Below are 26,396 nucleotides of genomic sequence, written 5' to 3'. Positions count from 1 at the left end.
TGTAGTACATCCTGATGGAAGGGAAGTGTCATGCATACTTGTACATCTATATTAGCGAGATGGTGTCTGTGAGTTCCTGCCCAGTGATGGCAGCCCATTATTGAGCCTTCGAGAGGCAAAGCGGCTGATAAATTCCAATTCTTTGTGTAATTGTCTAGTGCAACTGAATACAAATCCCCGCTGCTTACGATTCATCATGTTTATTTATTTTTATTTCCTTTCCGCAACATCTTTTATTAGTTTTGCACTCAGTGGCGAGATTTAATTTCTGCAGGAGGGGACAGTGTCAGCTTGATGATCATTATTGAGAATGTGATATTACATGAGATGAAATAAAATCCATAGTGCATTAAAGAGATAGATTAGAAGGGGCGGAAGGTTCATTTACAAGTGTAAAGACATTAGCCGCTAATGCCCTGCAACTCCAAATAACAATACAATAAAATTTTGCCCGGGCTTTGCAGGAGGGGGCTTGAGAAGAACGCCATGAGGGGCTTAAGGGAAAGTGCATGGGGCCAATGGAACATTGGTGTTAAATATACAGCCTATGGGCCAAAATCTTGGCTTTAATCCAGCCTGCATGGTGAATATCAACAAGAAAAAAATAATGGAGGGACTCAGCAGTTATGAGTTGTCGGAAGAGTTCTATCGTTTCTGACTTTTTGTGAGGCCTTGAATGTGTATAGGCTGACAGAACACTGCAGTTCGGTTCGAAACAGAACAAAGAAATCAGAGCATGTTACTTCAAATTGAGTTTTTACACTAGCTTCTAGTAATTGAATAGTTCTGCTACTGATTTATAAATCACTGAGCTATGTAGTATATATCCATGCATCAATCTGTCACGGGTATGCTGGAGCCTGTCCCAGTTTACGTTTAGGCAGTAGGCAGGGTCCATCTTACTGGTTGTCTTCTTAATAATCTTAGTAAAGCTTTAAAACTGGAACTTTTTTACATTACATTATTAGTTTTTTTAAATGACAACTAATAGGAAATCGAAGATTGTATTTGACTGAGCGTTTCACTGTAATTAATCAACAACCATGAAATAGCTTACATTCATGCTAATTATGTTATTGCAAATGATCCATACTCGATGTATCACATATCGCCTCTGATAAATTTTGTCACCAACTATATTGTATGCATTCCTGTTGCATGCACAAAAGCAGAAACGATTAGCTTTATAAATCGTACTATGAATAAATGAACCCATTCACTTTGGTCGCCTGAAGCCCCCAATGTTAGCGCTTGAAAGTAATTTTGATTTATGATAATGGACAGTCAAGAAAATGAACATCCTCACAAAATGAGTGACTAACAGTGGAGACAAAAGGGCACGAGATGAAAATTACCTCTAATGATAATAATGGCTTGTCTATTTGGAGTTGACATGTTGAGTCACTATGTGACCTGTCAAGTTGCATCCATTCTCATCAGGGCAAGAAATTTGATCTCCACTTCATTTCTTTTTCATTTCACATGCCCCCAGATATTTACCGTACATCTCTTGTCTGAACCTGACAAGAAGTCTCTCTTATCTTAATGACTTCCAAGGTTGTTCTATCGACATTCAAATCAGTAAACTAAAGCGAAATCAAGGCAAAATGTAGATAAGGGCAGTATGTACATGTAATTTTTTTATTTTCGGATCAGATAAACTAATACACTCATTTTTGGGGTTCCTTCATGGCCGCAAACATTTACAATCACAAATGTTCTTGTCTCATCGCAGCAAGATTTTGAGCACAAGAAAAGCTCTTTGTGGCACTGAAATTTGAGTTGGAGGTAAGTACGTTAATTTTGGCATACTGGGCTGGAAATACCGGTGTGTTTTCTTTGCTCCAATTGTCACCGGAAATACGGTACTCCATGGCAGAACCTTGAGTGCAAATAGTCTGATTTGGTATTTAGCAAAGCTTCGAGTGCATTTTCAGGTGTCAGCTCTCACATCTAATCACTCTAAATCAGACGAATGCGGACAAGAGGTGAAGGGAGAGATAGATGGCGTAGGAAGGGAACGGATCATCTGAAAGGTTCCAGAAGACGAGCATGACTTGTATAGAAAAGTTGTAGGAACTGGAAAAAACACAGCTGCAAAACAGACACACTTGTTATATACGGTTAGTCCTTTGCCATCACCTTCTTGTATAACTTACTAGGGAAATCTATTTCACAACTGCAGCCAGTCTCTCATCTCAATTACTTTAAATAATAGAAAATAGAGCCAACATAATCAAAAATCAGTATGTGAGCCCCCTGTTGTCCCTGTAGACACAAGCTCTCAGATCTACTTTGTCAGTTGCAGGTTTGAGAAGCCACTGGGCCTGTGGAGGTCACAGAGCTCAGGCCTCATCAGCAGGGCTAATTTGATTGTGGCAGAACAATGTAGCTGAGCCCTATCCTGGCTTGCTGGCGACTTGCATACTAATGCTTCTGGAGACACGCACAGCTTGAACCATAAAGGAAGGAAAAAAAGGGCCGTTCTAACCTTTGCTTCAGGCAGAAGATGGACTCAGTTCTTTGGTTTCTTTGCGACACCATCTGTGTTCAGAAGGTTCTGCAAAAGATTAAATCAGTTGTGGCTGTAAAGACTTGGCTAAGAGACGGACCAAATAATATGGAAAACAGCATTAGTGTGGCGTTTAACTCTTGAGTTATGAATGGTTGAGATGACGCACACAGATGCAGATGGGATAAAATATCAACGTTAGTTCATAACAACTTTCAGTGTATTCTAGGCTCCCCGATTGGGGTTGACTAATCATGAACACAACGCATTGTTGGCTGAGAAGATGCATACTAAAAGCTAGTGTAATTTAGCGTAACCCGCACAGTCCCACAGTGAAGCATACTAATGTTGCAGAGGCCAAATCCAGCCCTGCTGCACCAAAGAGCATACTAATTGCCAGGGCTGCCCTTTTTCTCTGACCTTGACAGGTCACTTAGCAGTGTGATCAGTCCCTGACTCTTAATAAAGACAATTTAACAGGATGAGACATAAGGGCGCAGAGCTTTTCCCTGCTACTCACTCACTTGTAGTGAGAGAATGGTATCATGCTTGAAAGGTAAAACTAGACAGATATATAAACTACTCACTTAAAATTGATATAGTACTGTGTGTGGATGGATGGATGGATGGATGGATGGATGGATGGATGGATGGATGGATGGATGGATGGATGGACGGACGTACACATGCACACACAACACACGCACTTCTACTCTCCAATTTAATCCATCTCTTCCCTCCAGTGCTGGACACACAGGTAGGTTAACCAGGTATAGCAGGCGGTAAAATGTCTGATAACTACCTCGCATTTGGAGCTCCCAAGAGTCTCTGCTTTACCTGAAGACCTATAATTTAAATACACATTTTATGACGGCCTGTCCTCAATGATTTTTTTTTTTTACCCTCCATCATTTACATGTAGATTATTCTAGCAAATAAAATATAGCTTCAATAATAGCAGCTCTTTGTGCACATTCGTGTTTTAAGCATTGCATATCAACTAAGTAAGATGGAAGAAGAAAAAATATAGATTTTTTTGGTCCATATTCATTCAAATACTGTGTGGAACAAAATTCATCAACAAAGCAAACAAAAAAACATCAGACCACCCAGCTCTTGACCTATAATAGTGGATTAGCGAACAAGGTCTGACCTGAGCCAGGAGAAACATCAGGTTGCCTATCCATCCAGGCTCTTATTACCATGGAAGAGCATCCGTGGTGGATTAGACAGCAACCTCAGTCAATCCCCATGCGGAACAACAAGGACCTGCATCATCACCACCTCCTTACACCCCCATCCCTCTTTACATCCGGTTCTCTGTGCCAGAGCCAGAGCCAGGCTTTTCTGACTGGGCTGCAAGCTTGGCCACATCCCTCAAGTCTCAGGAGCCTCCACCACACTTCGCTTTAGCCTCAGCTGTTGGAGATGTTGTCCCTAATTAACAAGGGATTAAGACATCATCTCGGCTTGTAATACAGCCTGGATGGGAATTCCAATATGGGATACTGAGGGCAAAAAAAAAAGGAGGGGGAGGAGAGGGTGGCTGGATTGAACTGGGTAGGAAGAGTGGGAGGGAGGGAGAAAACTAGTGCCGTTTAGCAGCTCAGTAAATTACTCTTGACCCAAAGGGCTGAGGGGAGTCTATCGGCATGGCAAACCTTCTGCCAATTACAGCTCGGGCCTGCCAAAAGTATTATTGGATGGAGGGCAGGGGCAAGTTGGAGGCTGAAGTCGTTTGTGTGTATGTGTGTTTGTGAGTGTGTGACTGTGAATGCAAGCATGTATGTAAGCAAACGTGGAAATGCGGCAATTTTCTTTATGGCCTTGCACCATATTATTTTTAAAAACATTAGCATCTGATTGGAGGGGGGGACTAGTATGTATTCCAAATATGTAGCCTGGATTTATGTTTTGTTGACAGACATTATTTTCAACCATCATTACTGCCCACTCGCCACTACTTTACTTCCTATAGTTTTACTGTAAAGTTAAGACTTTTTTTCCAGGGATGGTACTGCATGTATTTTGTTAGTTCTATTTGCGCTCCACCCACCCTCATGCTGGGACTCGGGAGTTTGCAAATCTTGGTGGCCGATTTGCCACTTTCTCTGTCGCTGATGTAAACTGATGCAATCTTTACTGGAGTCAAAGCAACAGACAGAAAAAGAAAAACAAGGATGAGTGTCCACTATGAATAACAACATACACAGTGGCAGGTTGCACTGTGATTTCATAAAACAAACCAAATAATTGATGACAATGCATGTTTGTAAGTGTCTTTGAAAGACAAGAGACCAAAGAAAAAGTCAGATAGTTACAGTATACGAGAAAGAACGTTTGTGCAAGCTATGAGTGAAAGAAAGTGGGAAAGATGTTTTTGTGTGTGTGTGTGTGTACATGATTGTGTTTGTGTACCCATGTATGTGTATGTCAAATATGTGTCAGCTGAACTGTCAAAAAAAATGGATTGGAATAAGAAATCACTGTCAAAAGTGGTGATTCTCACATATAAGATAGTAACTCAAAGCAGCCAGATTTGCAATATTATAGTTATGTAATCTTACAAATCCATATTGGCAAGCGCCGAGCTAAGAGGCGGTCTAGACCCAACAATTTCTTTTGCAGTTATGACTGGGAAGGCGGCATTTGAACTGCTTCTCCTCTTATTTATTATTGTTGCGTAAATGTGTGTCTTTGAAACCTTTGTCCAGTGTCTAAGGCCCTTCTTTGCTATCCTGTGATTTTGTTGCTCAAACAAGGTGCTTTGTTGTACCGGGTTTTAAGTTTAATTTTAAAATGACATTAAAAATGATTCAATGGAATGTCAACAATTTAAAGTATATGAGCACGTGTCTTTAAATATTTCAAAGATTTCGCTTTAAAAAAAAAATCAACACAATGTGTTTTTTTTTTTTATCAATGTTACAATCAGTGCAACAAATGAAAGCTTTGTTCTTTACAAGTGAATAAGTAGCTTTTTACCTTTTGTTTGTGCTGGGCCTTGTGTTTCAACTGCATGTCACACGAGGCCATCTTTTTTGAAGTTCATATAGACACAGTATACACAAAACCTACTGAAAAATATTTTGAAAAAAATATGTCAGATAGACACAGTGATCTCTTATATAGTAGCTATAATGGTAAACAGAGCAGTACACAGGCCACCTGCTTGTGGCAGATTTAGTGCACATTCAAAGCAGTGTCTCATCATGCCATCCTTCCTGTTTGATACAGCCTCTTGCTGCCTACCTCTTCTATTTTTTGCATGTCTTCCCTCTTTTGATTTTTCTCTCTCCCTCTCCCTTGCTCTTTCTGTTTTTGCATTCTCTTCCCTTTTGATTGTCCCCTCTTTACCATCTCCCAGCGCACAAATAAAGACACAAGCTGCTTTTTTTTTTCTTCTTCTTGTACTAGGCCTGCAAACATTTTCATTTGCATGACAATCTCCACTTGTTTTTCTGCTTAGATGGAATTCACAGTATGGTGCCAGTATGACTGAGACAGGGGTCATTGCTATGTATATCAGAGAGTCCAAAGGAGGGAGCGAGTGAGTGAGATAGAGAGAGAGAGAGCATTTATGGTTCAGAGAAGAGGCGGAGGGACAAAAATACACATTTTGATGTACAAATGTTCTTAGGAAGGTAGTTGGCACACACACATGCACCGCACACTCTAAAAACGGAGTTTGCATGTGTTGTGTATTTTTATTCTGGTATCATGCTATGTGCATCTCACTATTAAGCCGAAGTACGACCAGGGCATGTTTGGGTCAGGTTCGTGTGGTATTGTTTGGGGCTTGGTCCAGGAAGGTAGACTCATTGGCGCCGGACACATCTGGCTTCCATTAACAACTGCTAAGATACACAGGATGTAGAGATGGGGGGGCAACAGCGGGGTCATAGGTCAGCCAACAGCCCCATCTGCGCGCTCCCGCGTGGAGGGAAGCGCAAGAGTATAAGGTTTAGGACGGGAGTAGACAAGGGAACTCGACATCTTGGCTAGGGCGCGAGACACTTCCCTCTGACATCGGTTGAATAAAATCTTTCCCCAATCAGCCATGTGTGACTGAAGTTTTCCTTCCCCAAGCCAGCCACTTTTTCACCATCTTGTTTGGAAGACCAGCTGACCATCGAAGAGAATTCACCACACATGTTTTCCATTTGGTTGTCCGTTTTTTTTTCCCGGTGTTGGCTTCTTCCCACATTCCAAAAACATTGAAGATTCTAAATTGTGTTGCGTCTATATGTACGAGTATGAATGCATAGTTGTCTATATATGCCCTGTTTTTGACTAGTGGCTTTAGTCAAGGGTGCACCACGAAAACAACCAACAGAAATCAGGAGAAAAAAAGCAAGCATATGATTTTGATATATATTTAACTCATTCAGTGCCATTGACGGTTATAGACGTCAACATTATTAACAATGCTTGTTTGAAACAGGCAAACTTCACTAATGCAGAATAAGAACTGATGGGACGAGGGTCTGAGGCAAATTTAGTCCTGTTTATAGTGACAGCAAGGCTTGGAAAGTAGTGATATTTTTAGACCAAAGAGAATAGAATGAGGAAAACACATCAGAGTGGCGAGATGAATGGAAGTGGACAAAAAAACAAAAAGTGCTGGTGATCGTTCATGACATCTTTGGTTTGTTATTTCGTCAAGTTATTACAATTTCAAATTGTGACAAGAAATGCTGTTTTCTTTGGCAGGTAGCTGCGGTTTCTATTTAATTTAATTATTATTTTATTATCATTTGTGAGGTGTATTGTGTGTATCTTTGAATATACACGATCAACCTCAATTCCAATGCAAGTCAGCTCCAAGTTGACGAACAGCAGACAACTTTTTTCTTTCACTTTTCCAATATCGGTTACACATTCCCTCCATCACCTCACAACTTGCTGGCCTAATCTCTGCCAGTTCAATGTTGTTCAATTAGATTCCAGTTGACATGCATTGAATGTAGGCACTCCTCCTCGTAATTCAGCCCTCTTTATAGCCAATCTATTTTTTAATAAAGGTTCAGAGGAAAACATTAAAGTATTGATCTTTATTTATCGACCTCAGCCCAAAGCATAGTTAAAGCTGACACAAATCAATCAAAATAAATTTGAAATGATCATAGTGCAGAGGAGGAGACTGACCGCCTGTTTCGGGAGTAATTAGGGGGGTAGGCACAGGCAACCCAAGGCAATAAGAGCAGCAGATTCTCCCTCTCACACACATGCACACACACACACACACACACACACATCCAGCGCACACTCCTCGCACACTAATATGGAGAATTGCAAAGAGGCCTGTAGAATTATTTAGCAGACTGCAGATTAGAAATGTGTTTTGTATTAAATGAGACAAGTGAAAGGCAAGGTTAATGAAAGGGCATAGAACATTGGGACCATTGTAATCCACTGAAACCTGTTCTTTGCTGACTCGCACATAAACACACACAAGCCTGTGAGGTACTGTAGCTTCTGGGACATCCCCGGATTAGCTAAAATACTTGGCAATCATTTTTAAAGTGCGTATGTGTGTGTGTGTTTGTTTGGTGGCCAACCCAGATTAAACTGTTTCATTGTAAATTGATGAATGATGTGTTCAAGCAGTGTACTTGGGGTTTAATGATGGCTTCTATCTCATTGACTGCTTACTCATTTGCTTAGCGTCAGATTAAACAGCTTTAGACAGTTAACTAAAAAAAAACTAACCTTGTAGAATCTTGTGTTGCCAATGGAGTCTTCTTCATTCCATTCCAGGTCTGTTAGAAGTTGATTTGATTTTATTCATGATAAAAATCCGAATGAGAACGCTATCGTGAGGCGTTTTTGTGTCACACGATCAGACTCTCTTCAAATTTGGTCCATTGACAAATTGAAAACGGAACATACTTTCTTGCTGTTCAATGCCTTTTAAATCCCTTTATCTTTGTTTTCTGCAGGGAATTCCCAAACCCGCCATCCATTTTAGACCTTCAAAAACTTTTTTTTTCGCTCATTCTTCACAAAATTCTGTCCATGTTAATTGCTGGGGGGGGGGAAAAACACCAGCCATTCAACTTGGCCAGGATATTTATGAGTTTACAAGGACCTTCCTGGTCTAATTATGTCGAGCAACTGTGTCTCTTACTGGGCCATGGCTCCCCAGGGAAAACACAGAATTACCAGGCAAGCAAAACTCACCTACTTTTGACAAAACATTCAACATATGAGGATACAAATAACAGAGGACATAGATCATTGAGACTATGGTGGCATTGCTAGTGGGGATTAATTTTGCCACTCTGTAACAACTGTAACCAGAAAAACACAATAATTTCCCTCGAAGGGAGGTTTCCAGGCAAAGGGACTGTAATACTTACTTTCCGAGTGATATCTTGTGAGAGACAAAAATAAATAAAGGCGGGAACTAAATGAAAAAGTGACAAGCGCAAACCAAATATCAGTAACAATGAGCAATTGCAATAATCTCATCACTGATGAAATCAGATGACAGGTTAGGAGGCTCCACCCACCAATGCTCCCTAAGACTGTAAAAAAAAAAAACCTGAGAAACTGGAACATGACACAAAACATCGTCTCTATCGACCCTGCTAGTTTTTGTGTGACTATGCCTTCCAGATGATATGATAAAGATACAGTAGAGTACAAGACAGTAAGGATTCAGCATTAATTTTGCTTTTTTTTAAAGCCCAATTTTGCGTACTTGCCTGCTTAAATCTGGATATCACATCTTAATGATTACAGAGTTCTTTTGTTTTGACAAGAATTAATATTTACAGTACATTACCCTGTCCCTTTTCGTGCTTCTTGTCAGCAAAGCTTGGAGACGATGTCTCATGTGAGAAACTTTTGATCTCTTATCAGGCCTTGGGAATGTGCCTCGGTCAGGCTTTTTGGCCCTATAACACCCCCTCATCCTTTGTCAGTTTCATAAGCTCCATTCTCTTCCATGAGATATTGAGAATAGATAGCATAAAACAGTTGCGGTCTGAGTTTAGATTCAACAGCTTGATTAGTGTTCTCATGAGGAAATGCATTAGCAAAGCTTATGTAAATATCCGGATGTATCCATTTCACAGTATGTAAGATAAGTGTCCAGAGAAGAAGGTCGCCTACTCATGCTCACCGCAAACCTCTTGTGCAGTATTTTAACTCGCATGCACACGGTGACTTGTATCTCAAACACAGATTAACACACACACACATGCACACACACTTATCTCTCCCCCTCTAATACAGAAATAAAACACTTGACACTGCAGTGTATGTAGTGATACCGTGCACGGTTAAGGTGATGGAGTATAATGGCCTTTTCAAATTTATATTCCCAATGAAAGGGAGAGAGAGGGAAAAACAGGAGTTAGTATGAAGGTAAATGTGACTTTATCTGCACTTACAGGCTATATTTACAACCAGGGCAAAGCCACCAAAACTATCACAATGCTTTGAACTGGGGCCAGCACTTAGCCCTTCACAAGTAAAATGTCTGTCTTTTTAATGTCATTTACATTTTTATTGCCCTATCAAATGGTGCCAGTAAAACATTGTCAGCCTGTATGTTATGGAGTGCTGACAGTTTAAAAGGAGAACTGAAAGTGTTCTAAAAGAACCAAAAACCCATTTGTTGGTGGCTAACAAATGTGATATTTTGGAACTCATTCCAATAGATTTACATGGAAAAATAAAAACATTGAATTAAAACAATTTGGAATTTTTGGATCAATAATCCAACAACAAAAAAGGTACCACTCCATGAGGGTGGCACAAAGGCCCGAAATGAGGTTTGCACTCATAACCTGGCACTGCCCTGCCAGAACGGGCAGATTTGCCAGTGGCGTCCTGTTCTCGTCACAGTTGAGAAGAGGTTCCCACTGAGCGCATTTGACAGAAATGAAAGAGCCTAATGACACTGTGGAGAATGTAATGCTGCTTGCAACATCCTCCGGCATGGCCGGCCGGTATGGTGGCAGGTCATTCCATACTTGGAGGGCCACATGCGTTGGATTTACAAATCTGGAACCGCTCTCCACACTTTCAGCTAGATTGTCCATGTGCATAGGTCAGTAAACTGCACGGTTGCGCACATTCTCGACTCAACTCTCCCTTGTCTGGTCGAAGGAACACAAAACGTGGGTGTTTTCTGTCAAATATGGCCTAATCGCACATTTTTCCGACCATGCTACCGTAGACTTTCACTATTTAACGCTCCCGAGGCTTTAGCTCCTTGAGAAGATGAAACGTCATATTGAAGTTGAGATTACTGTGACGTTCACAAGGAAAACGCCATTCTCCATGATTTTCAGGCCACCTCAGATTTGTGCATACCTTTAAGGTGTGCAAGTAAGACACCATTTTTGTGTTAAGGATGAGATCCTTAGGTTCAATACCAGACCATATGCTGACTTGATAGCGTGTGTTCTTATTTACTTGATAGCCAAAGAATTGATACTATTGAAATTAAATTCAGCCTTCATCGTGTTTAAAAAAAAAAAAAGGGAACTATGTGTTTCAGTTGAGTTTAAAGGACATACAAAAAGCTTCACGTCCAAAAAACACTTTCCACTTCCACGGCTCGAGACATAAAAAGAGCCAAATGAAGGAACGGTCAGTGCTGGCTACTCTTTCTTTCTCACACCTCAATAATAAATGTTTTAAAGTTTAAGTGCTGCTAGAGGGCTGCGAGCCCCGCTGTTCATTAAGTGCGCCACAACTATAGAGCTGCATTTACATCGACAGCAGCCTGAATTCCTGCTCTGAGCAATTACATCCACTGTAAAGTGCACTTTGTAGCAGTCAGGAGGTGGGGGGAAAAAAAGAGGAGAAAGCCTGGCTAAGGAAAAAGAAGAGTTAAGAGAAGAAAAAGAGAGAAATAAGCAACACACAGAATGCTACAGGCAACATTTAAGCGGTATGAGATACCAGCAGCACCGCATGGAAAAAAAAACAACAGCCGCCACATTCGTCACCGTGCACTCACAAGCGAAACACAATCGCTCGCTTATGATGCTGCAACAGGAGAGGAAGGGAGGATAGCCTTTGGCGACATATGTGCTCTATTATGCTTGTCACAACAACGTGTTTCATCTGCTAAATATGCTTCACCCGGCAACAAATCTGCCAGGATGGTAAGAGCAGCGCAAATTTGTTTACAGACGAAATGACACAAAGATGTCCAGAGGTAGACGGCAAGCGACACCCACAGATAATAACATAAGAGTTAGGAAGACTTGTGATGCATTTGACAAATATTTACATATTACAGTAAGCGTGCAAGGGATTCGGAATTTCAGCAGAGAATGCGGCGGACTAATTGCACAAAGACATTTATTTGGCTTTTGGCGTTGAGCATTCGGCAAATACAAGGAATCACTTGATAACAAATTAAATTCATTTTATAATGATTTATAATGTGCATTCCCATATAAATCGTATTGATTGTATCACTGGTGAAGCAACTGTAAAAACAAATTGGGAAAACTTAAGTATTACAAAAGCAAAGTAAAGATCAGGTGAAATTAGCAGATATTGTTGCATCTTAATTTTAAAGTGAAACTTCATCCAGTACATTGACTCACTCAGGTAACCAAACTCATTTATGTTTACTTTCATTTGATTGATATATCATCGTTTCCAAGTAACGGCACTCAAATCTTTAATGGGAATCATGATAAAAATAAATCACATACACCCCTGATTGGTATTGAGTTCAGACTTTTGGGACATGGCTGGCAACCAGCGGTAAATTCAAAATGGACTATGAAAGCTGAAACTGTTTTGCCCTCCCCTGGCTGAAGTCTCTTCAGTGCACAAGTTGTTCGTATATGTTGTATAAAAGAGTGAAATTTAAATTTAGGCACAAGGGATGACTTGTTTGGAAGTGCGTTACACTTACTGCTGGAAACGAAACGAATTTGCCTCCCTACAAAACTCATTTGTCCATATACTAGCTTCAAGTTGGCCCTTGTGCCTAAACACATTTGAAAAGCCAATTTGGAGTTGTTTTCCACAATAAAACTGTACATTGCTTTTAAAGATTCCTATTTAGTGAGGGGGTTTGTCGTTCTCAAACCTGGCGTCATGCTAAAACCCTATTTTCACTCGGAGCGGCCACCCTATCACAAACCCAGCAGGGGAGCCACATTAGAGGTAATGTCATCCACCGTTTAGCGCTCTACTCTTTATTCTTCCATCTCTCCCCTAATGAACTCCCACAGAATTACCACTTCGCCAGCTCCCAGCCTTTTTATGATTCTATTTGTTTATCTATCTATCTATAAGATTTCCAGTCTTCTTCTGCCCCTGGCTACGCATCGGTTCGTTCATTTGGTTCTCCACCGAGTTAAGGCGTTTGGCTGGAAACGTTGTGAGATTTTGGATCGCTCCCCTCCACCCTGTTTGGGAAGATTAGACGATTTGGGCACTCATCGGGCCGGGAGGACCCCCGCCGTGACGGCCGTATAAAGCAAATGTCTCAAGGAGGCATTGTGCTTTAATTGAATGTGTAATAGTTTACCCTCATAAAGTCATCATTTATATTACGACTCGTATTAAGTGGCTCCATTTGCCTCTTCATCTTTTATCATGTTAATCTAATGCAAAGAGTTGGGTGAATGGTTTAATATATTGAAAAACTAAAAATGTCATTTCTAGGTTCGACATTTGCAGCACATTCTGGGAAAAGAGACTTTTTTTTTTATTTCTGCTGAGGTTCGCCACCTAATTTTAAATCACACAATCATTTTAAATCACAATGGAAACTTGCAGCAATACATATAGCATTGTATTCCGGGTAAAGCTGAACTTTAGCTGGCACTTGGAACTTTGTCTGGCACTTGGACACGGCTTCTGTCTGGTAGTATTCATCAATGGAACACTGTCGTCCCCATTTATTATTTTCACTATTGTTTTACTCTGATCTTTGGCCAAGGTGGCTATTGTGTAAAGTTATCGACAGCCTCCATATTTGAACTGTGAGCAAGGCAACGCCAGTTTAAAATCACTTCCTGACACCTGTACTTGATCCTATAAAAGTTGCCATGGTTTTGCTTCTTAGCAGTGTGTGTTGAGTAAAACTGAAAGGTCTACACACCTTTTATTCTTTGGCTTCGGCAGCCTTCAGTCATTCAGGGATAAGTGCTTGACGTTTTGGCTGAACAGTAGACGTATTAACTCTTTCAGTGTTGCTGCTGGTGGGGGGGGGGTGGGGGGGGGATGAAGAAAGTTCAATGATTTCATTCCATGACATGAATAGCAGAGGATATAAAGGCCAGTATTCATGCAATATTGCGTCTAGCAACATTCAGGAAAGTTAGTTATTGTTTGATGATAGTTCAAGGTAAGAAAAAAGCAATCAAGGTATATGATGTTCCGATGTGTGTGTGTTTTTAATGTTTATTTCAATGATAAAACATGACAGTCATTACTTCTCTGGTTCTTCTATATCAAACAAATTTGTTTTAGGTTCATTTACCTGACATGTTTCTGATGAAGGCGGAAGATTCCACCGAAACATGTCAGGTAAATGAACCTAAAACAAATTTGTTTGATATAGAAGAACCAGAGAAGTAATTGAAAAAGAAAAAAACAAGATGAACCTAGTACAACTATGACAGTCATTAGCAATTAGATACATTTAAACACTTGAATTGAACTTCCGGTCTGAGCGGCAGCCTCCGCTTCTCAGCAGTCTTTTGACTGCAGGTGAAAGCTAACGATTTTCGAGATTTCGGCCGAGTGGAAAACAAAATAAGACGTGGGAGCAGCCCTAAGCTGGGCCATCTGGTCAAACTCTTCAACTTTGGAGGCTGTTAAAAAGAGAGACTAAAAATCATGTTGATTTTCTTAGGGTATAAACATATCTGCTAATATACTTTTTATTATGCACCGTGTTTAGTGTAAGATGTAAAAAGGGCATCTGCTACATCTGCGTATATAGACAGATTCTTATTTGATAGAATGTCTGCTGCCCCCAAGTGGCCCTAAAATTGAGAAAACAGTGCCATGGGGTTATGTTGGGGAAAAGAAAAATGGAATCCCAAAGCGTACATGTACACGGGACCCTCTTGTGAATTATTTTCAAGACCAGATTGTAAATAAATGCAGAAAGATTCAAATGTTTTGGAAGTTGGCAACAAATACATACCTACAATAAAACATTTGCCTCAGAGCAGTGTTTAGAATATACATTTTCAAATTTATTAAATGAAATAAGATGCATTGAAAACGCACAAAGAAGTCATTTAAAAATACATACGGTCGGATTTTGAGAACTGTTGTTATGTACAGCATAATGTGCAATTCGCAATCCTCGTACAAATTACTGAGAGTCAAATATATCTCTATTTTTGAACCCGGCATAAAATGGTCCACAGAGTTTGAAATGATTATTCAATGCAAATGCAACCAACATTATCTCCCAATTCAATTACTGGATCTGACCTGTAAGCTAAATCCAGCTCAAAATTAAGCCGCCCACTTTCATCAGACTCAGTCCAGTACTTATAAACTATAAAGCTATTAAGTACTCCAGACAATAAAGTTGTCAAAAAACATTGTTTCCATGAAATAGAGTGTCAAGCAATCCTCCTACCTCACAGCTGCCAGTCAGCTGCCAGCGGCTCTAGTTTTCCCGTGACCTTGAACAGAACAAGTGCTAGAAATGTTGTTGTTGTTTTTGTTGAGGTATAGTTCAATAAAACTTTGGTGATCACATCTCAGTACGAGAAATGATGTAAGCCATTCTCAAAATGTCTTTTGTTGTGTTGTCAAATTATTTTGGCTCAAGTTCATATATGACCCTAATGCGGACCACCGCTGTTATAAAAGAAAAAAATTGATGGACGGATGATTTTAATAAAACTGAATAGCCATCAAAACACAGGAATCAATACTTGGGTATTGCTTCCTTGGAAGTTGGTTACATCGGCGTACATCTGGACTATAAACGGGTGGCTGTGGTGTGTGTGTACGTGTGTGTGTGTGTCGCACGTGTGTGTGTCCGTGCTCAGGGAAGCACTGCGCCCCGCGGACGACACTCGCAATGCTTTATAACCATTAATGAAAAAGTTAATGGGGCATTTTCTTACATATCAATTTACACTTGGACTATCTGGGCAAGCAAATGATGTCTGGGCTGCCATGTCGATGCCACTCTGCACTGAAACAGATCTGTCTAATGTCTTTTTGTGGACATGCAATGTTGCAAATTTGCATTTGCATCCACTGAATGCAAATCAGCTGATCAACAGTGCTTTGCAAAAGAACCTTCTCACGCCGATACAATTGAGAACTGAGCGAACAAAGGGAGCTGCTGTTACATTAATAACCCTTTGAGATACATGATGTTGGCCAAGCTACTTGGAAAATAAAATGGGACAAGCTACAAGTTATGCTACATTAAGGTATCAGAAAAAAAAACCTGTAAATCATGGGTCTGTGTGGGACATTCAGGTTCTTCCACACCAAAACTCATCCAACACTGTTTATGGGATTTGTTTTGTATAGCGTACAGCCATGAAGAAAACCAAAAAAAAAAACTCCCAACTCTGTGCCCAAAAAGTTGAAAGCATAGAATTGCTGTCAAAAAATGTATTACGTTTGTGACTCAGTCATTTTTTTTATTTATTGATATGTAAAGTTCTTCAATACATTTATTACTGCAAAGTTTTTCAATAAATTTAGCACAAACGATAGCTGAATAAACTGAATTTTTACTCTTGATGAGCGCTAGTCCTTTGTTCGACTTTCCATCTGGGATATAAAACATAAGGAAAAAGCAAACGACTGAAATATCTTTATTGGTGTTTTTAAATTTTAAGAGGTGTGCAACTTGACTTAATTGTCTAGCTTTGAGGAATACTATTTCACATCTCAGTTCTCATTTTCATTAGCTGGTATTGCCACTTATTCCTCCAATTGCAAATGAAAAGCCACCCTGCCGTTTCCTTTTTTTTTTAGTATTGCTTTTGTCCCACGCTTTCCTCCCAGACTCACCTATCACTCATTATCTCATTCCTTCACTGGCTGACCCCCCACCCCCCTTTGCCGGCGAGTGGGCGAGAGCAATGGGCAATAAACCAGCATGCCGCTTTTCGACTTAGCGCTACCTGCTATGCTAATATCATTAATCAATAGAGCCCAGATTGTCTTTGCTGAGATTTAGAGGATGTAAGGGTCCCAGTGGTGCACAGGTATCTTTTTCTATTTTCTCCCCCCGTCTCGACATTCGCTCTTCCTTCACCAAAAAAAAAAAAAAGCTAATTTGCGAAGGGACCACAAGATGGTCGACTTAATGATGGCCACAGAAGTTTTCCCAACAAATTTCATGGGGCATGATCCAAAGATAATAGCTTTTCAGCCCCAATGACAATCCAATTACCGTGCCAATCAAAGCCCACGGCATGCTGTCTAATTATGATCAAATCTGTCTGTCAGCTCAAATAGTAAAACAGCAGCTTAAAGTCCAACAAATCACAGTTTAGAGACGCAGCCATGTTTGCTAAAAAATTGGAAAAATTAGAGTTTAACTTTCAATTGGACATTAAAGAAAATGGGAACAAGATTGTCTTTTTTCGGGGGGGGGGGGGGGTGCAATTGATGTGATTGACACTGCGCACTCAATAATGATGCTAAATACTGTGTGATTTAAATAGACTTCATTATTCATGCAATGCACAGCATGAGAAGAAAAACGCAAAAAGAAATAAAAAGGCCTCATGTTTGAGAATTCTATAAGCCCAGACGCACACGCACGCACACCATATATACGTACATGCACACGCAATCACAGACGGATGCATAACATGCTAAAATAGACACACAAGACCTTAACAGTCACTCAGACTTTCTAACAAACAAAAAAGGCGGCATCAATAACACAAATGATTAAACATTCATGGCCTTTTCAGTAGAACATCTGCTGTGTATGGGGCTCTAGCCTCGGGGACTGGGCGAATCAAGAGGATTTCTCCCCAAGAAGCTCAAGAAAGCAATAAGACAGGGGAGAGGCAGCGGGAGATTTACACACAAATTTACACACACTGCACGGACACACAATGGATGCATGTTTGTACAGACACGATGGCGCATACACACACAGTAAATACAAGACAGCAGCAGCTCAAACAAGCAGCTTTTAAGGCGCTTGCAGGAAAAGACACTGATCCGAACACACAGAAATGTCCACATGCTTACCGTTATGAGACTTGTTTTTCTTTTAAATATCTACGTGACGTTGTTCTTTTAACAGCACTGATGAAGTTGTTCTTTTGACAAACATCACGACTATATTTTTAAATGTTGGAAGATAAGCAATTGATTAGCAAATGCCAAGAGGTCATTATTTGATGAAAATCGTTCAGCACAAATAAAATAATATTAGTGAACCACAAGTTGCTTTTAGAAAACAATGTGCTTGTTTTGAATTGTTATTTGAACTGATTTTGATACGCAAACAAATTGAAATTCCGTAGTTTTTTTTAATATTGTTAAAAAGCCCGTAGACTAATTGAGCAGATTTTATGGGTGGTTATTTTTTGCGCTCACCTTCAAACACCAACATTTAATAGTTAAGACTGACGTATATTCGCATCTCAATTGGTACTGAAGTACAAACAAGTTGTCATGCTGTAGAAGAGTCCAATTCAAAATAAGTTAACAAATCGTATCAGTGAAATTTTGCTTATCTGGTAAGCTGTGGACAAACTGCAATTTTGGAACCACCATGCCAATTTTAGTTTTAATCAACATAAATATCTATCTCAACAAATTTATTCTTTTGTTCCACAGTGTTATCCAGTTTGTGTTATCGGGCTACAATAACAGGTTTAAATGCAAAGTATTGTGGAGTGTGTGCCACAGTGTTCAATAACTTTCCCTAGTGTGTCTGGGTTATGGTGAACCAACTCAGTGGGGGATATTCAATCCACTGGAGGCTTTAAATGGATAAAACATAATAAGGATGTATATGCATATGTTAGACGCACAAACATGTTTGAGTGACAGTTGAAAGTGCACGCTTTCAGCACGTTCAAAGGACATGCCGAGAACAGCTCCGATCTGAGAGAGCTTCTTGGTTTTACACCGTTTTGAAGCCTGATTTCTGATACTGTATTGTTTTTATTCACTCAAATTTAGCCAGGCTTGTTACAATAACAACTCTCTGTGGTGAGTCAAATTGACAAGCCATCTTTATTTTCACTTTACAAATGTTGTTATACAGCATTCTTGGATGCAAACGGTAACTGAACTGAACCACTATACTTAAAGTGACTGACCCAGAGATGAACGATTCATTTTACCATTGCAGTGCCACCGCTGTCCCTAGCGGACGTGCTGAATTTGTTATTTAGAGATCATGTCAGGTCTGCAATAAACATAAAGTGTATAGTAAAACTGTAGCGAATGAAATCTGGACATGAGTGATTTTAGGAATTTAAAACAATTCACAAGAGTTTGAATCGCTTGTACGTTCGAAAAGCCCAACAGTGCGTGTATGTGTGTGGGTGTGTGCGCATGTGTGTGTGTGCTCGTAACTGAAGACCTTATAAAGTCCGCTAAAAATGAAATAAATTATTATTAACGGAATTATTAATGAGTCAATTTAGTTATGTATAAATATCCACAAACTCACCTTATGGCAGCAACATTATAACAGATATTATTTGCACTACATAGGATGAAATAATAAATAGCCCTTTAATATTTAATATTAGCCAGCATATCTCACAGGATATTTATACAGTCTTCAATCGGATAAAAGAACTGAAAGATAAACAAGTAAATCCACCATTCAAATGCATCTGGCTTCTACTGCATGGTAATTTTATGCTCTGCTTATAATAAATGATATTTATCATTACATTCTGATACCATAAAGCAGCAAAATGTCATGCACTGGGATTGACACATAAATCACTCTTCTATATTTTGACACATGATGGGTATAATGTGTAGATTATGAGCTTTCCATTTTAGCTTCCGCTTTGACACTGCCTTCAGAACAAACACCTTCATAAAGTCACAATGAAAACAGGGAGCAAGCCAAATTCACTCCCCCGCGCGCGCAAACACAAGCGCAGACACACGTACACAAAAACACACACGGAATATTAATAAAAACAGAGTCGCACGTGCGCATTTACATGCACCCGAGCTATTGCCGTAGAAGCCGCATATAGAGTAATCATTTGACACACACACCGAAACCTCTAAACATTTCACACCAAGCACACAGAAACAAAAGCCTAGCACTGAAGTGATTAATGCCCCAAAGCGGAAAGAAAGATTCACCTCTCTGCCTCCTGCCAAAGCACTGCACTAAAAATGACTTTAATCACCAGAGTTTAAGTAAAGGATTTACACAACCTGAAAGAAAAAATATCTCTCAGCCATAGCAGCTACCAATTTGCAGAAGGCACAGTCATTAATGGGATTTAATAACTACTTTTACCCCAATCATCGGGTTATTTTAGGTGAAAAATATCTTCTTTTTTTTGCACCCCGAAACCTGGTGTTGCATGCACTCAAATGCATTTTACATGATTTTTTTTTTATTATTATTCATTTTAGTACTGAGCAAATGAAAATCTCATTCAAAGTAAATGTTTTGAATAGAATATAGTTGGAAAATTTTTAGTGATTTGAAAAATGTTTGGGATTTAAGGCAGCAACAAAGAAGAGCATCCAACAGCTTAGCTTTTTTATTATTAGATACAAAACAAATCTTCCTTTCCCTAAAAACAATTCTAAGAGGCATCACTTTCTCTAACTTTCAAATTAATTAGAGTGGAATACAAATAAATAAATGTTATTTTTATATTAGTGTGTCTTCCTTAATTCCCCCCACTGGACTCATAAATTATACCTTCCCTATCAGACCAACCAAGCAGCATGTCCTTTTATGTTAAATTGCTTCATACATATCGTGACAATTCAAAACTGGGTCGCTTGGCATCACAAATTTCCAGTATGGAAACAACAGAACCGCAAAACCTCACCCGTGTGATTTCATTCTCAAGAACAACAACATTAAAACGCACAAACAATTAATTGTGCTCTACTGTGATTACCCTGTCAGCTGCATCCACAAGGGGATGCAGGGCTCTTCTGTCATGGACTTTTCAATATTTTACACTAATGTCCATATGTCTGTATACCACCGCCCAGCTTTGATCAAAGAACGAGAAAGGCAAAGTAATTAAATATGCATTAAGCCATTGTTCAATTTGTCTCAGATTAAAAAGAGCCACCAGGTTTCACACATTTTCTGTCATGAATTCTTCATCTTGAGTTCCCGAAAATATAATAATAATAAAATGAATGAATTAATGAGAGAATGAAAGAAAGCTCCCTGTTAAAAGTTGTTGAGAGGATCATTTTATTTGTTAATTTTGCCATTAAAAAGTACTAGCTATTACAGTTAGGATTCACACGACCCGCCAGTATATACTTATTATGCATGGGAAGAAAACTTGAGCATGTTCCGTAAAATCCCCCAGATGCTGAGAGGATATAAGTAGACCTTGAAATGTAAATACCTCGACAGGAGGCTGACCGAACAGTAAATCATTTATAGTATGGTAAATACAGTATGTTATCTGCGGCACTCTTCTACACATGTTAAGTTAAAGTGTAAATTGCTAAAATGGTATTATTATTATTATTAGTAGTAGTAGTAGTAGTAGTAGTAGTAGTAGTAGTAGTAGTAGTAGTATTTTTATTATTTTTATTGTTATTATTATTATTCATCCAAACTATTTTAATGGAATAGATTTATTTCGTATACTAAATATGTAACTTGTATTCGGTTACTCCCCAAGACTTTTCATGCATGTAGGAGGTGAAACTTCAATGAATCTTAAAGTGGACATATTCGATTTTTTTCCTCCCCACTCAAAAACAGCTCTTGAGTGTCAGAAGAACCGGAGATCTTTTATTAGGATCTCTGGCTCTTCTGACGAATTGCACAAAAGAGAAGAAATTAAAGGACTCTTAACAGCTGCTTGTTAGACTGGTTCAAATCACTTTTGGGGACAGTTATTTCTCATGCAAATAACAAGTAAGGCTTTTGTTACCATAACAACCGGGGAAGAGCTAGGGCATGCAACACAGACTACATTAACGTGCAGTCAATAATCTTTTTAAAACCTCAATACACCATTATTCGGATTTTTTAAATTCTGAATAAGAGCTGGGTTAGGGATTCTATAACCTGAATATTGGGAGTTAATGGAGCTTGTATTCTACGCATGCTTGTGGAATCTTGGTCTTTGTAGTTCAGGAAGTACTTTTACTTGTAGTTTCTTCACCGTAGCGAGCCTAACTTGAATTCCTTCATTTCTCTGCGGTGTTTTCACATTATTTTCTGTCCCTACAGCAAAAATGACTAAATGTTGACGTATAGACAGTATATATGTGTATTTATAAATCCATACGTTTGGCATGCAACTCGCACAACCAGATGTAAACAATCATGGCGCGAAAGAAAAGCACATTTTTGGAGCAAGGGCAAACGGACAGGTTGATTTCGGCGGCGAGTGACATGAATGTGTTTTTTATTGAAATGACATCTATTTGCAGCATGATGTCTATGTCTCAATTGAGATATTTAAATATGTGAGTGAGTCTGTCCATTCAGGCATGGAAACGACATATTCCAAGTGTTTCAGAAAACGTCATTTGGACCTTAATCCGAATATTGACGGTATGTAGTCAAAGCGAGCGGCTACCGAGTGTTGCCAACTTACAAAAGAAAAACGAATGAGTAACAAGTCTAGCAACTTTAAGTGGTATTATTGCAGATTGCGGAGACTGTGAGAATCCCTCTAGAGCAGGACTAGTTCACCACTCCATGTCCAAACTGCAAATGAATGGCAATTGCAAGTCCACCATTGCCAGAAATGGTTGTTTGCTTGAGCAGGCACTATAGAGACCCAACTATTAAGAGCTAAAAAGTACATTTCCCTCGTCTCCAACATATTAACTATTTCATTTCAGAGTTAAACTGTCACCAGAAATTCTTTTTTTTTTTAAATCGCACAAGCAATTTTAAAATAATAATACTTGTAACTCACTTTGATATTTACAATTGAAAGAGGACCAGAAGGGTTTTATACTTTCACTGGTTTACATGTATTGTATAAAAGATTTAAATTGCGGACAAGTGCTTCCATTTGAGGGATTACAAACTGTGACATTTGAAGGTGAGTTTATGAGACATTCTCTTCTATGTTGCTTTGTAGATGATAGAAGACAAGTCATTTGCTTGGCAGTCTATTCTCAATTATGAATTTATCCTGGTTTCCTTCACTTTCTTTTATAAGATGGAAGGGGGATTTATCGCTCATCAAATGATTTCTGAGCCGAGAAGATTGCTGTGATTTAGCGTGTCTATCTAGCAAAATTCACCTCATTTAAACAAGCTATGAACTGTATTCCTTTGTCTCTTTTAGGACTTCTTTTTTTAATTGGGTAGAGGCATTTAAGAGAGAAAGCATCAATTAGCTTTAACAGACATTTCTTTTTGTCAAACACATGGGAGCTCCAACTCAAATTGACTCAGGATGTAAATGGTCGAAATGTGGTTGGGGTGCGGGTGACGGGGGTGGTCATAATTAGGTTTATTACTCAAATTAACAATTCCTCTCAACCATTAAAATCATTGATGGTATTCTCTGTTAAAAGCGAGCAGATCCTTTTTCTTCTTTTCTTTCAGTCTTAGTCGTCGGACACGTCTCCCTTTGGACTCTCGCGGAGTGATTTTGGAGGCATTATATTCATGAGGGGTTCCAGTAATTGGATTAAATTGGTTCCAGAATGTCGCAATTTATATTATAATATCCCATTACTTCTAATACAGTTCTTAATTAATTGGCCTGTTTTTCGTTCATATTACTGATAAGTCAAGTTGGCTCAGGAGGTGATCTGTCCCAGCGTGATGGCTCGTGCCACGGAAACAGTCACACACACCTGGACACAAAATGCTCGATGCTTTCATCACTGCATCTTCAGTAAAAGTGGACCACCACACGCGACATGGGATACGGAAACTATGGCCATATGACGTTTAAAAAGACGCATGCAGATTTTAAGAAACCATATCGTTCATTTTGCAGCATTTATTTGGATGTCTTTAATTTAGAGAGTCTCCTTAAAATTAAACAAATTAATGACATTTTCAAAAAAATTCTATATGCAAATTTTAATCAATTAAACGAAACTCAAATGTGATGCCTTAGGGCTAAACATGAGTGTGCCTTTGTGTGTGTGTGTGTTTATTTTTGGTCTTTACTATTCATATTCTGCAAAGTTTCATTAGTGGACGCTTACGACATAAACAAGCATCGAAATCACCTGCTTCGATTTTTGCAGTGGCCACTATTTTTAATGAAGCTTGATGAGAGGAGGTCTATCCTGTTCAATCTATTTCCAAAGAGGTCATTTGCTTCTAACATAATTCTTAGTTGACAGAAGAGTCAACAAGACACCAGCAGGGTTACGCCTGCTTCTGTCCTTGACTTCCTTTTACTCTGACGTGAATGCAATAAAAAGAATCATCTTTGGCTTCTATAATAAAGACCTACTATGACCTTGACCTTTGCTTGTTTGTTTATCTTGACTAGCTGCTTGGTACATTGGCAGGTTGCTGAATACCTGTAAATCTAAAAAAAAGCATTTTATTCAAGTGTGATTTTACACTGGAGAGTTACAAGTGTCAGTGACACCTTTCACGCATGACAGCATTACAGCATCTTTTGATATGGTAGTTGCTGTGTTGTTAAGCTTCTCCTCCCCATGTCTGTAATCATGTAATTGTCTTGGTTATCATACATCATAACATGCAATAAATTATATGGAGATGTTCATGGGGCTTTTGCTTTGGCTGGGATACAGTTTGTGACAGAAACCACAATCAATATGTATATGCACTTGGTGTGTATCATCTAGCGGGTGGCTACATATTACAATAAAAATATTTTTTTCCCATCAGAAGTGCTAAAGTTGATATGGACACAAGTTAGGTGGGAAACCAGCTCACAGCTTTTATCTTGTGTGCAAAGGAAATGTTGCATAATCCATCAAACTATCACTTATGTGTACCCATCTGCCCACGCATTGAGAGTTTGACCCCTGAGGTCACACTTCTCATAAAATGATAGTCGGCTCTCGGGTCAAATTTTCAAAGTACACTACAACCTTTATAGGTGAACTTTGTAATTCGACCTCTTCTAAAGTTTCAAATGCAAATGTCCAACTGTTCATTGTTTCAGAATCTATGTTAAGTCAGTATGTTAACTTTTTGTTGTCTCACAAAGGGGCTGCGTGGCAAAATTCTCGGGTGCTTGAGCCATGAATTAATCAAAACACACTTGCATCCATCTTCTTATGTTGTTGGGTCGCAGGAACAGGGAAGCACATTAAATTGCAACCAAGCACATTGAATCACATTAAAACGTTCATTAAGGTTATAAAAAGTGATCAATAGAAATATATATTTCAAAACGATTTGACTGAGTATATTTCCTAAGTAAGAATAACAATCAGGAAGGAAAGCAGCAGAAAGACTCCCGTTGGTGTTGCCTTGGTGAAGCTTATCTATTGTCACGGCAAAGAGGAGCAGGAAAGTAATTCGACATTACATGAGGTCAGACACTGGCGGCTTTCTAGTGTGACACATGCATGACATGCTTCAAATTAACATGCAATGGTGTCAATTAAAAGCATGAAATACACTTAGGGGATGTTCTCCCTGCACCCAAACACACTGAGACATAGTGACGGAGGATTGTATCACACCATTTGCATGTGTGGAAGTGACAATTAGCACTGCATGCTTATTCTTGACAATTATCAAGTTGGGCTGTGGCTCACACTTTGCAAAAAGTAAGGTGATAGCAGCAGAGAGAAAAACAAAAACAAAAGTATGTCCCTTCCTACCTAACCAAATATCAGCTACACCTTTGGTGTGATTGCAGCCACCCACTAGTTTCCTGCACATGATGGCTACATGGAAGCCTTTGAAATGAGAAGCGAGAGGGTACACATTCGGTCAGTCTGTACACCCACCACAATATTTCATCTGCATCGTGTGCACACGGATCTTTGCTCTGTCTCATCATTACAAAATGTTTCTTAGAGTGTTTTTATAGTGGTCTTTCTTTTTAAATAACATGCAATTGTTTTCCTCTCGAAACATATCCGTTCACATCCCAAAAATCAAGTTTCTTAGATTGACATACAAGAATGCTCGTTGGGGAAATGCATCAAGCTAAAGTGGGCGGCTTTGAGTTTGCGTGCGTTTATGTATGTCCTTATGCTACCGTCTCAACTTGTGTGGCTCATCGGCAGTAGCGTAATAACAATATCACTCATCTTATATCCCCGGCTTACTTTGCTTCCAACGCCACCGCCCCCTCGCTAGACATTTATCATATTCATTTGATATTCAGAAATAAATGTAGCAGAAACAGAATAATGCACCTCCTGTACGCGGCGGCGTTCATTACAGATACATTTACATGGGGTCTGCCTTCACGGCTTCAAATGGAGCGCTGTTCATCGGTGTTCCTCACATTTGTTGAAGGGGAGGGGGGATAGATAGTCTTCTCACATTAGCACTATCACTGAGCGAAGATAAATGGGTCGATCTATCCATCTCCGCTGTCACATTCATAAAAGAAATTTGGCCTTCGTCAGGGGAATCAAGTAGCGAGTTGTAATATCCGCAACACGTATCCATCAAGTCTAACTTGAGATGTATTGAAATGCTAGAATGAGTATACCTGAGTGAATAATATTTCACTCGTGATAATGTAGCAAATACCCTCTGAAAATCTGCATTTTTCCGTCTCAGCTGCAGAGCATGGCGGAGGAGGTGAGCTAC

General features: G+C 39.3%; 1 long non-coding RNA gene across 1 annotated transcript in view; it reads right to left on the bottom strand.

Annotated features, from left to right (window-relative positions):
* The window catches only part of LOC133158390 (uncharacterized), a 72,013-nt gene that overhangs the window by 1,925 nt on the left and 43,692 nt on the right, over positions 1 to 26,396 (bottom strand). Inside the window, exon 2 of the long non-coding RNA XR_009715208.1 lies at positions 2,492 to 2,560. This is a non-coding gene — a long non-coding RNA (uncharacterized LOC133158390). The remainder of the gene's footprint in view (positions 1 to 2,491; positions 2,561 to 26,396) is intronic.

The sequence above is a fragment of the Syngnathus typhle genome, linkage group LG8, assembly GCF_033458585.1.
Source record: "Syngnathus typhle isolate RoL2023-S1 ecotype Sweden linkage group LG8, RoL_Styp_1.0, whole genome shotgun sequence".
Classification (NCBI taxonomy): Eukaryota; Metazoa; Chordata; class Actinopteri; order Syngnathiformes; family Syngnathidae; genus Syngnathus; species Syngnathus typhle.
Note: the sequence above shows the minus strand (reverse complement) of the source record. Positions and strands in the feature narration are given on the sequence as shown.